Here is a 13,449-nt window from a genome sequence, read left to right as displayed (position 1 = left end):
ACATTGGATGATCCCAAGAACGGAGCCATGTATGGGGTGCTTGCCATGTGTCAGGCCTGGGACTGAACACTGCATGCATCCTTTTGTTGAATTCCCATGAACACCCTGTAAGACTGAGCATTCCCATTTCACAGAGAAAGAAACTGAAATTCAGAAAGGAGCCGTGGTCCGCGGATACACTGGCAGGTAGTAACCAGGGAATGTGGGCTTTCTGACTCCAAAGCCTGTAGCCACTCTTAATCACTATGAAATGCTGCTTTTCTTTCCATTTTAATTCACTGAAAGATTTAGACATTTCATAGAAAAACCACACAGCTCATCTACTGCTCACTTCTCAACCCTTGGCATTCCATGCAGAAACCCACTTTCTAGTGACATTGGTGAAATGCCGTACAATAATAATAGAAAATCTTCAACTCCAGTGAGAAATAAGGAAAAGAATACCAGGGGTAAATAATGAAGTATGAAATAATGATGATGCTGGTGATGCCTATTGGCATTTAAAACATGTTCTCAACAAAGAAGAACATATATATAAATACTTACATATATATTGTCATTCATCACTGTCCAATATCAACAACATGCATATATAATATAACAAATAGAGAGGTTTGGCTATCCCCCCAAATTATTTATTTTTAATATATTTATTTTATTAAAAAAATTTTTAAATTAAAAACATATTATCAAAATGGCAGGTAATTATTAATATATTTAATATTTTAAAATGTATTTCAAGTTAATAAAAGAATGTTATCTATGATAACAAACAAAAGAACAAAGGACCTGACAATTTCAGAGTGGAAATATACATGACTAATAAACCCATAAAAATGGCTAATCTTAAAGATAACCAAAGAAATGCAAATTAAAATCAATAACTCTACATCCTCTTTTCCCTATCAAATTGGCAAGGATGAAAAAATTGATAACACCACAGGTTGTAAGAGTATGGTGATGTGGGACTGATCTATTCTTGGAGGAAAAGGAATTGATACAGTTTTTCTAGAAAGCAATCGGAAAATCTGTTTCATTAGCCCCAAAATGTAGCATCTACATAAGGGATTATTAGGTGCTAATGTATTATTTAACCAAGCGTGTAACTGCCCTCAGGTCCTGCTCTGCTCGCATGGGGCTGCCTGCCTGTTCAGACAACCATAATTAATACATAATATATATATGTAAATAATTGGCATGGATCTTCAGAAACACTGACTCTAGCCAATTCTGTTGCTTAACTTGGTCATATACGGTTTTTGTTTGTTTGTTTGTTTTACTTTCCCAGAAACTAGGCCTGTGACTTTAGGAAATAGCAGATTATACAAGTATCTGCTCAACTTGTATAAAAGTTGTGTAGAGCCATGAGAAGGGAAGAGTTCACAGAATTCTTAGCCATGAAATTAAGACAATGAACATCCACTCACAGTATTTGAGTATTTGACACATAACAGCTTATGATCCTCCATCATGAGAATTGACCTCCTGAGACATGATAGGGGCATGCACTGTTTGAAAACTGTGCATTTCCTTCACAGTGGGAAAGCATTGCTAAGGAAATACAATAAGCTACCTGTATTTAAATCGCAATCTGATAAGTCTTGACACATGTATACATCCATGGACCCTCTACCACAATTGAGATAACAGACATTTCCATTACACACAGCCCTCCAGATCTTCTTGTTCCTTTGTGATCTTTCCCCTACATCCCTCACCAGGAATCTGCTCTCTGTTAGTATATTAGTTTGCATTTTCTAGAATTTTGTAAAAATGTTTCACATGGCATATCCACTTTTTAATCTGGCTTTTTAAAAAAATATAGTCTATTGTCAAGTTGGTTTCCATATAACACCCAGTGCCTATCCCAACAAGTGCCCTCCTCCATGCCCATCACCCCCTTCCCCTCCCCCCACCCCCATCAACCCTCAGTTTGTTCTCAGTATTTAAGGGTCTCTTATGGTTTGCCTCCCTCCCTTTCCGTAACTATTTTTTCCCCTTCCCCTCCCAGTGGTCTTCTGTTAAGTTTCTCCTGAGTGAAAAACATATGGTATCTGTCTTTCTCTGCCTGACTTATTTCACTTAGCATAATACTCTCGAGTTCCATCCACATTGCTACAAATGGCCAGATTTCATTCATTCTCATTGCCATGTAGTATTCCATTGTATATACAAACCACGTCTTCTTGATCCACTTGTCAGTTGATGGACACTTAGGCTCTTTCCATGACTTGGCTATTGTTGAAAGCGCTGCTATGAACATTGGTGTACCTGTGCCCCTGTGCATCAGCACTCCCGTATCCCTTGGGTAAATTCCTAGCAGTGCTATTGCTGGGTCATAGGGAAGTTCTATTGTTAATTTTTTGAGAACCTCCACAGTGTTTCGAGAGCAGCTGTACCGGTTTACATTGGCACCAACAGTGTAAGAGGATTCCCATTTTTCTACATCCTCGTAATCTGGCTTCTTTAACTCAGCATAATGATTTTGAGATTTCTCCATGTTGCATATATCAATAATTCATTTCTTTTTAAAAAATTTTTTTAACGTTTATTTACTTTTGAGAGTGGGGAGGGGCAGAGAGAGAGAGGGAGACAGAATCTGAAGCCAGCTCCAGGCTCTGAGATCCCACTGCGGGGCTTGAACTCCCTAGCTGCGAGATCATGACCTGAGCTGAAGTCGGACGCTTAACTGACCAAGCCACCTAGGCGCCCCAAGAGTTCATTTATTTTTTGTTGCTGTATGTTCCATCATATTGTAAGCCAGGATTTGGCCACCCCTTCATCTGCTGATGGACATTGGGTTGTTTCTGACAAACTACCATTGTAATTTTATTTACTTATAACCATCTCATGAGTCATTCTTTCTCCCTATTTTATAGATGATGGGATGGAGACTCAGAGAGGCCAAGATGCATATGCAGGAATTGGAGCACAGCATATTAAACTGTTAGAATGTTTGAGCTGACTGGGTCATTAGGACACCTCTCTCTCATTTTAAGAACTGCTTGATGTTGAGATTTGAATTGTGGTCAGTAAGAATTAGGCATTTCTCTTTATTCAGGGAGAAGCCAGCAAGTGCTTGTTTGTTAGCTAAATGCTGATAACCCTTTACTGAAATTCATTAACATGCTTAACATGCTTCTACCATAGGGAATATTCTGGGATGTTCTCTCAGCCTAAGGTGACCTCTTCCCATAGAAGCAGCAGCATCCTGGAGCCGACTTGCACAGGCTCACAAGAGCTGATTGTTAAACTTGCAGAAGTTAAACAATGCAAGCATAACAAATAAATAATATCAAGTGTCTCTACTTGGGGCACACAGCTTTCTTTTCCTCCCTCAGCTTGCAGCTTTCCTGATCTCCCAAGTCTGGATCAGATGCCCCTCCTAAGGGCATCACAAGTATCTTCTTCATCGAACTGCCATTGTCAGGTCAAGGGAGAGGAAACTATTTATGCCTCATTCACAGTTGCATCCCAAACCCTCAACAGATACTTAGGAAATGAATGGATGAGTGAATAACCACTGAGGCAATAAGGGGAAAAAAACCCAACTGAGTGAATGAGGGCCAGCAGGAGCTCTGCCTCCATTCTTTTCACTGGTCTTCCCACAACTGTAGGAGACAGGAATTATTATCCCTATTTTATACTCAGGAGGTTAAATGATATTAGGAACCAATGCTGGCAGACTGAAAAAAAAACTTTCTCCACAATATCACTCTGTCCCTCCATGCTATCAGTCTCTCCCCAATGCAAAGGCAAACACTGATAATTACCACGGCCTGTCATGGGTGTCTGTGTCATCTTATTCTGTCTTCACAAACCACCCCGAAAAGTGAGGTGGATGGTGTAAGGAAATAGGACTACCAGACCACTGGAAGTGAAGTTAAAAAGTGGCATAAATTTCCAAAAATGAAAAATCGCTGTGAGCAGGAGTGGGCTGAGAAGATTTTATGGTGGAAGAGATTGGAGTTGATACTTGGAGAAAGAGTAGCGTTTAGGTGGAATTGAAGTCATCAAGAGCAAGACTTCCAGTCAAGGAGAGGGAGAAGTCCAGCCTAAGCCCTAAGCAAGGACAAATGGTGAGGAGGCCAGATGACAACAGAGAAAGTTCATGATTAAGAGTTAGGAGGACATGGGGCTCATGGGTGACTCAGTCGGTTCACCCTCTGCCTTCATCTCAGGTCATGATCTCACGGTTTGTGAGTTTGAGCCCCGAGTCTGGCTCTGTGCTGTCAGCATGGAGCCTGCTTGGGAATCCTCTCATTCTGCTCCCTGCACCCCACTCTCGCTCTCTCTGCCCCTCCCCTGCTTGCGCGTGCTCTCAAATATAAACATTTTTTTAAAAAGGACACAACGGTGTAGAAATTGGTTGGGCCATGTTATGGAAAGTGTGGGAAAAGAATGTCTCCAAAGTCATATTTTAAAGGAAGTGGGAATAATTTTGTAGAAATGACTTGATGAAGGGCGTATTTGATCTTTCCTTTAAAAATAGGATTTATATATGATTTATCTGACTTTCCTGAATACTTAACTTTAGCTAATTTTTGTTTTCCTTCATAAGAATCATGACTCATCTGAGAGACAGAAACCGTGAGAAATGCAAAGCGCAAAGAACCTTTGAACTCTGCTATTTCAGGGTGGAGCAGGACGTAGTACCATCCCGCTCTGTGGAAGAAGACTCTCTGACTTCTTGTAGTTGAGAAAACATTGGAGTTATATGTGATTTGTGGAGCAGGACATTCTGAATAAATCAAATGGCTTAAGAGGGAAATTATGTTTTCTTCAGTCTCCTTAATCGCTTCCAAACTCAGCTCAGAAACTCTCAGCAAGGATCAGCAGTGCGCTCTCGCAATTAATTTTTTTTTACTTTTGGCCTTTTTTCAAAATCCTTTTGTTGCTAATATTTTCAAAACTGGGTTTTCGTGGGATTCCTGCGTGCTTTTCGTTGGCATGCTTTCTTTCATTCTCCTTACTGGCATGGAGATCTGATACTGGAAGGCAGGTCTGCCCACCACCTGCTCTTTACTTAATGAGAGACCCAAGGGTATGTGACCTACATCTACTGTAGATTTAGAGTCTAGCCTTGCAGAGACAAGGTTGATCAGTACTTCTTGAGCTCCCCTTTGTGACAGAGCCACGCACCAGGGAAGCTTCACTAGGAGGATGCTTTAAATGCAGAAGGCCTGAGACCAGGTAGTTGCTGAGCATTTGTGCTCCTGAAGCCTAACTTCCATGGAGGGACTCCAGCTGGCTTGGTCACCCAGAAATTACAGTCCCTGTCCTTTAGACTCATTCCTGCCAGGAGACACTGCCCTGACTAGAGGGACTATATTGCTTATCATACAGACAGGGACATCTTTTTTTTAAAAGTTTATTTATTTTTGAGAGAGAGGGAGAGAGATAGAGAGAGAGAATGCAAGCGTGGGGGGGGCGGGCAGAGAGAGAAGGAGACAGGATCTGAAGCAGGCTCCGTGCTGTCAGTTCAGGGAACCTGATGAGAGACTTGAACCCACAAACAGGGAGATCATGACCTAAGCCGAAATCAGACACGTAACCTACTGAGCCCCCCAGGTCCCCCAGACCGAGACATTTTTAAGAATAAAAGAGGAGGGGCGCCTGGGTGGCTCAGTTGGTTGAGCGTCCGACTTCAGCTCAGGTCATGATCTCATGGTTTGTGGGTTCGAGCCCCGCGTCGGACTCATGCTGACAGCTCAGAATCTGGAGCCTGTCTTTGGATTCTGTGTCTCCTTCTCTCTCTGACCCTCCCCAGCTCATGCTATCTCTACCTGTCTCAAAAATAAATAAAACATTAAGAAATTAAAAAAAAAAGAATAAAAAAGGAAAGCAAAAAGAATTAAAGAGATTGTTAAAAATAATTAAAGCTATACAGTTTAAAATTATTTTGAATTACAAATTAGTTTTATTATATTATTGAACTTGGAAGGCAGTTTTATTCAGAAGGGGTTTAATGAACATAGGTGCTGCAGAAATGTGGACATTTTCCATTTCATTCTATTATGGTACAAAATACAAATTTAGGCAATTAAAAATAAAAGGTCAATCAAATATTTCTTCATGTAAATCAAATTGTCCAAAGTATAACTATGGAATTTTAAAATTAAACCTTGTAAATCATTTAAAGTCTCATTGTTTATTTTTTTCAGTTCCTCCATTGCTTTTGTATGGCTTACTTTCAATATCTTCCTGTCTGCAAGCTTTTTTTTCAATAATTGCAAATTGCTCCACTCATTACTTTCATTAAAGATCTGCAATCGATTTTGAACATACTGCAGCCAAAATTTAAAGGATATACTTACAAAAAGTGTTCAATGCTATTATAGAGCACTTGTGTTGAGTTAGAAATTTGTACTAAAAGACTCCAATGTTTCTAAAATTGAATTAATGTTGGACAGCAAAGAGTAAATTCACAGACTGCCAGACATAAGTATTTTCTTGCTTCAACATCCATGTCTCCATGAAAATTATGTAGTTCAGTTATTTTATCTGTGTATTTGTAAAAATATTTATAAATGTTGATAACACGGCTTCTGTTACAATCGGTAGAACATCACAGCTTGTTTGAATGCATTTATGAATCGTGCGTGGCAATTAATTTCAGGACATTTCTGCCTCATAGTTTCAATTTAGTAAGTGCATTGTTTTTGTCCCCCACTCCATACACTGCCAAAATTTGTAAGCATATTGTGACTGCAAAAACCAATAATGTAATCCTTCATGTCAAACTCTGGTACTGAATTTATAAGAGCATTCACAATAATTTCAGATGTTTTACTTTCAACAAAGTAAAATGCTTAAAGTTTCACTTTGCAAGAATAATTGAATGAAAACCTTCAACCATTAGAGTTAGCTGGATTCTTATGTCGATCACCTGATGACATTGATATAAAATTGGCATCATTTCATAGTTAGGCAAGCTCTTTGTATACAAATGGAGTAACAGCTCTCACATTACAAGCGTATGTACATGAGGAAACATGAAACTAAAGAACAAAATTAAAATAGGACAATGATCATTTGCTCTAAATCCAAAGACATGCTTCAAAAGGGGTTGTGTAGATATACCTTCTGAAGCCGCACCTGCTCAGCTGTTGTATTCATTCCAGTCTTCTTAAATTATTAACATTTGAAGTAGAATCTGATAATTTTCCAGGAGATTTACTCCTTACTTTCAAGTGGTCAGTCATATCACTGTGGTCTCATAATTGATGGTAGATGTTTACATTTTGTGGAACTTTCACTTTTTTAACTAACTTTCTTGGGAAATGGAAATTTTGTACTTTGGTTTCCATCCAACTCATTTCCTTGAGGTCATTGCTATTGAAAGCATCTATTAAAAATAAATTTAAAAAAGCATTGTCAAACAATAAAATAAGCAGTCGTAGCTTTACACCATTCAGGAATTGGCTAAGGCACCACGGCATTCATATTACACAATGAGTTCTAGGCAGGACTGCTCACGTTCTGCTTCCTGTACGTAATCTGTACATATCTAACGCATAATTTGACATGTTTCCCATTAATCTGGTGAGTTGATGGCTTGGTGACTTTGTACATCTACACAGAATGTCACAAGCTGATACACCAAGTGGCTGGCAGGGTCAGCAAACAACATCTCTTCGCCCACCACCTGACACCAGAGGGGATTATTTGTCCCTAGCAGCTCATGACTGCCACACTTCATTTATCAGTGAGAGCCCTACATGGTGGCCCTGAAAAGGCCAGCTACCTTGCTTCTGGGAAGAGTTGGGAAAAAAGAAATGGGTCATTGCTGATTTCTTTCAGATCTTACCATATGATAAAGTGAAAATTCAACATCACCCAAGCATTTCATATGCTACTCACTGAGACTATGGCAGAAGCTCGACATATAGAGTGGCTGACTGCCCAACCCATTTTAGCTCATTTTAGCAAAACTACTAATAAAAACACTTCACTAAAAACTGAAGTACTTGAGACAAATACTACACCAAAGTAATGCTGAGAATATAGATGTAAATTGGGACTCTGCTGAGCAAGTTTGTACATGTGATCACCCCAGCCTGACCCATCTTTTCTCATTAGATTTGGCTACATGACACTGTCATCTTCCTGAGTTGTCATTAAATAAACCCTCTCATATCATTATTCCAAAAGTAAAACAATTCACTGACTCGGGAGTTTATTTAACTTCTGGCACATGACCTTTAGTAAAGCGTTGCTACTTTATTACTATCACACCCCGATTTCTGTCCCACAAGATCCTGTGAAAGAGCCTCTGCCCCTGAGTCTTCAGCCTCATCTTTTTTCTCCTCCTACATCACCACACTCTACCATGTTTCCCTTCTTTCTCTCCTTCAGATGTGCCCAGTCTTATCTGTCCTCAGAGCCCTTGGAGGCTGCTCCCTCCACTTGGTTTGTCCTTCCTCCCACGAACTCAAGCTTGGCTCCGTGTGTTCCTGGGGATGATCTCAGCTTAGGTATCACCTCTTGGAGCATTCTTCCCTGGATGCCTTCCTGGAGGAGGTGTCCCTTAGTTTTTCTCAACTTCAGAAAGTTTTTTTTGTCTCCTTCAAAGCACTTATTGCTTTTTGTTGCAGTTAGGTTTTTTGTTGCCTTATTTGTTTTCTTGACAGCCCCTACCATGAGAATGTAAGACTGTGTTCTTTTCGTCTTCATATCCCCAGAGCTGAAAAGGGTGTCTGGCACCAAACACTGAATACATATTTATTGAATGAATGAATAACATATATTAATATCGCATTTGAGGTGCAAAACACATATCAAATGATTTGCAACCAGTTGGGTCACATTTAATATATATGAGAATGTTGATTGCAATATCAAATTTCTAAGAATGCCTTATTTTCATAATGATTTCTATTACAGATTTAGCAAGTTAGCCCCAAGGGAACCTCCATGCTCACTGGAGAGGCACCTCCTCGACCCTCCAAGTCTGCCCTCCAAAACAAAAGGGCAGGGTCTGATCTGCTCAAGTTTCAGTCGCAGAGATGGTCCCCGGCGACCTTAGCATTCCTTCAAGTGCATGGGGTTTCGACGCTGTAGAAAAGAGTGAGTATAAGTCTGTCGACTTCCTTTCAGTTTTATACCTTCATAAACTTGGCCTTGTATGGAATTGTGGTTTTTGAACAAGAATTTGTCATGTTGTTTTCATAAGCTGGTTTCTGGAAAAATTTACTCTAACTTTATTATGCCTTCCATAAAATCAGAGGAAGAGTTTCTTATATCTTGACATTTAAAAAGACAACCTCTTCAATTCGGTTTGAAAGTAGGCTAATGCTCTTAGTTCCAATTAATGTCATAATCATGAGTAAATCATCTGCAAAGTAGTTTTAATGCACTGCATTGTTTTCCAGGTACTCATTCTTTCTGCAAAAGGCTTCTTTACAAATAAAATATTCCATGTATAATTTTGGCTAAGGGAGGTACGCTTGTTGTGAGAAAGTAGAGAGAGCGGTGTTAAATCTCCGTGAATCAAGTGTGACTACAGGGGAAAGAAACTCCTATCTAAAGTCACACACAGAAACCAGTCTCATTATTATAGTCCATATGTTTTCAGCTCTCAGCAATAGCTCTGCATGCCCAAGTATCCAAGGGAGTAATTGGATAAGTATAGGATATCCATGCTCTGGAGTACAATATAACATTAGACAGCATATTGTAGAAAAATATTCAGTGACACAAAAAACTGATATATTAAGAGAACAAAGCAGGAAATATAAGCACATGTGCAACATGAAGCCTTTTTTTTTTTTTTTAATTTAAAAAGGTGGAAAATATTTATGTGGAGAAAAGACACTGGATGATAACATCAGTATGCCAAAATATTAACCCAGAATGTTAATGATGGCTTTCCCTGAGTGATGGGACTACGAGTGATCTTCCCCCCCTTCCCTCCTGCCTGTCTCCCTCCCTTCCTTCTTTCCTTCCTTTCTCATTAAGATTCATGAAGAAAAGGAAGTAGGATAGAGAACAATTAGAATAAGAAAATGGTTAATTTTCTTCAGTTAAAAATATACATGAACATGGTTTAAAAAATTGAAAAAGTAGTGAGCGGGAGAGTGTAAATATCTCTTCCACTCATATCTCCCTGCTCCCCATTTTTTTCCTCCCATATCAACCTCTGTTAACACATTTTTTAAAATTTATATATATACTTTTCATGAACAAATAGACATATATATTTTGTGTGTGTATATTTCTTCCTCTTTTTTATACAAATAATAAATCATTTTGCACCTTAACAAGTTACCATGAAAATTTTTCTTATAATATATCACTACCTAGACTATCTTTATCACTCTTTGCGTTACTTAGTGTTCCATTGTCTGAACGTACTATAATTTATATAACCTTTCCCCCCAGCCATGGGTGTTTAGGTCACTTCCAATCTTTGCTATTAACAACGTATTGTTTTTTAAGATGCGTTTTATTTACTGTTGTTGTTTTTTTTTTAATTTCTGAGAGAGAGAGAGAGAGAGACAGCATGAGCAGAGGAGGGTCAGAGAAAGAGGGAGACGCAGAATCCGAAGCAGGCTCCAGACTCTGAGCTAGCTGTCAGCACAGAGTCCGACGCGGGGCCCGAACCCATGAACCGTGAGATCATGACCTGAGCCGAAGTCGGGCACTTAGCCGACTGAGCCACCCAGGCGCCCCTATTACCAACGTTTTGGTGACGAGCATACCTCAACATACATTTGCTCATCCGTGCTTTTTAACATCTGCCAATCTGTACATGAAAAGTGATCCTGTGATTTTAATTAGTTTACTGTCTCTTATTATGAATTAATCGTAATACTCTGGCTGTAATATTTTAAAAGAGATCTAAATTGTTGTTTTAAAGTCCTCACAGGAAGGGAGGTCATTACAAGGATGAAAGTCTGCTGGGTCGGGTAAATGAATACCCAGACTATGGATAACAGCCAGGTTAGGGATGGCTGACAAAAAGCATAAGTCTTGCTCTGCTCCCTTCATGTCAATAATCCATCATGTCAGTAACACATCAGAACTGACATGTTAGCTTATACTGTTTGCCATACTTGTTTTAAACAACTTGTAGTTAAATAAAATATAGAGGCAAAACCCTGAGCTATGGGACCCACATGACAACCAATTTAAAAGAGAAAATTTGTCCTCCATGAATCTCTGTAGGATTCACCCTGTGCCACACAGCCAATTTGACTTGTTTCCCTTTTTTCACAGTATTTTTGGAGACATACTAAGCTCCAGTAGAACCCAGTGACAGCTGCTTTCAGATACACATTTCAGGGGCCGCTGTCTTTTCTGGCTTCACGCCACTCCTCCTTGAGTATTCCCTTCACCTTCCAAATAAACGACTTGCATCCAAACCCCTGACTCAGGTCTTTTCTGGGGACCCAAACTAAGACACAAACCTTTATTTATTTAGTTTTATAATGATCTGTGAGGTTGGTGTTAAAAATGTCATTTTACGGGTGAGAAAATCAAGTAACTGAGTCAAGGTAGAGAATGGTAGCAAAAATTCTTACCAGGTAGACATGTGGGGTTTTGTTTGTTTGTTTGTTTTTGTTTTTGTTTTCATCCCTTGCTCTAGTTCTTGCTCAGGGTGATAATTAAAGCACCTGACTTGAGAGGCTACAGGCCTGGAGGCAGGACCCAGCTGGAAAGCAAGGCCTGATACTGGTTGTTGGGGAGAAAATGCATAGAACACAGGAAGGTGCCACTCTTTCCCGTGGTCTCAGGCTCCTGCTTTCACGTTCCTTCTGGTCTCATCTTCTCATCATAACCTTCACTAATGCAATGTCAAAGTAATTCCTTAAAGGCATTAAGCCTTTTAAGATGCGCAACTTTTGTCCTAAAAAGTGCAACTTTTGGTAATTCCATTTGGGAGTAGATACCCTGCCCGCCATGGACACATCTCATCTACCTCCAAGTGAAATGCCCACAACTCTTCTTGCTTAAAGAAGAGTTCTGCTCCTCAGTGTGGTTGCCACCTACTTTCTCATTACTCAGCATATTGATGACTGGGAAAATGCACACGCTTGCTTACTGTTGAGGATCCAAGACCAAAGAATAGAGAAACAAACTTGACTCGAATGTATTTTTCCTTCTTTCCTCTTTACACAACCAAGGAACTTTTACTCTGAAAATTTTGCTATGGGTGAGTGTAGGAGTTGACTGGGTGGGGTCTTATGGATGTGTCTCATCCGGGCCTCTCATCCCTCCCCACTGAACCCCATCTCACACCCGCATTACATAGAGCAGAGTAACTTCTTCAGACACAGTCAATAGATATTACAAATAATATTTATTACTGGATTTTTTTTCCTAGTGATTAAATTTCATGAATAAAAATTTTTTTTTGTTTATTTTTGAGAGACAGAGAGAGAGAACGAGTGGGGGAGGGGCAGAGAGGGAGGAGACACAGAATCTGAGGCAGACTCTAGGCTCAGAGCTGTCAGCAGAGAACCTGACATGGGCTTGAACCCACAAACCATGGGATCATGACCTGAGCTGAAGTCAGATGCTTAACTGAGCCACCCAGGTGCCCCTCATGATATTTTTTAAGTTTATTTATTTTGAGAGAAAAAGAGAGAGAGAGAAGAGGGGGAGGGAATCTCAAACAGGCTCTGAGCTGTGAGAGCGGAGTCTGATGCACAGCTTGATCTCACGAATCATAAGATCATGACATGAACCAAAACCAAGAGTTGGACACTTCCAGGTACCTCGAATTTTGTGATTTTTATAATCTCCCTTTTTCCCCCACTAAGAGCTTCAGAACATTGGGTACATCTGATTATGGTGATAAGATGACTCCCTCATAGTCCTTCGCCCACAATCAAAGTACATTGGAGGCAACACTCATAGAAAAAGCGCTTGAGACCCTGGGAAATTGAACAATTTTCTGTAGTTGCTTAAGTGTTAAGTGATTCAAATATTTTGAAATGATAAACCAATTTGAGGATAATTACACCATTATAATGAAATGGACCTAAGTCATCCAAACTACATTGTGTTTCCATGCACTTAGGCCTTTGTTATCCAATATTATTCTACTATGTTTCAAAATCAAACACACACACACACACACACACACACACACACATATACATAGCACATATTATATAGATATATAAATCTATCTACCTATCGATATATATCTTAGAGGAAATAGTTCTAAGATCAAAGAATTACAGACATAACTATATAAAATGATTTGGAGATTGTCATTGTTGTAGGTAGTCTAAGAAAATGATATTAGCTGATAGGCAATACTCAAGTGTAGAAAATGGTGCTGTGTACTAAAGACTACAAACAGATCTTCAACAAGTTCTTAAATTTTAAGCTTTATGGAAAAGTCAAAGAAAAAGTACAAATGGAATGATTATTACATTGAAAAGATGTCAAAGGGAGAAAACCATGGGTTAACCATTCAGAGTTTTCCAGAATACA

At 39.4% G+C, this 13,449-nt stretch overlaps 1 long non-coding RNA gene across 1 annotated transcript in view; it reads left to right on the top strand.

Moving 5' to 3' along the window:
* Nucleotides 1-13,449, top strand: part of LOC144233089 (uncharacterized) — a 102,444-nt gene that overhangs the window by 75,313 nt on the left and 13,682 nt on the right. The window contains exon 2 of the long non-coding RNA XR_013335590.1: nt 8,887-9,069. This is a non-coding gene — a long non-coding RNA (uncharacterized LOC144233089). The remainder of the gene's footprint in view (nt 1-8,886; nt 9,070-13,449) is intronic.

This window comes from Crocuta crocuta, unplaced genomic scaffold (assembly GCF_008692635.1).
Source record: "Crocuta crocuta isolate KB4526 unplaced genomic scaffold, BGI_CrCroc_1.0 scaffold54, whole genome shotgun sequence".
Lineage (NCBI taxonomy): Eukaryota > Metazoa > Chordata > Mammalia > Carnivora > Hyaenidae > Crocuta > Crocuta crocuta.
This window is presented reverse-complemented; position numbering and strand designations above follow the sequence as displayed.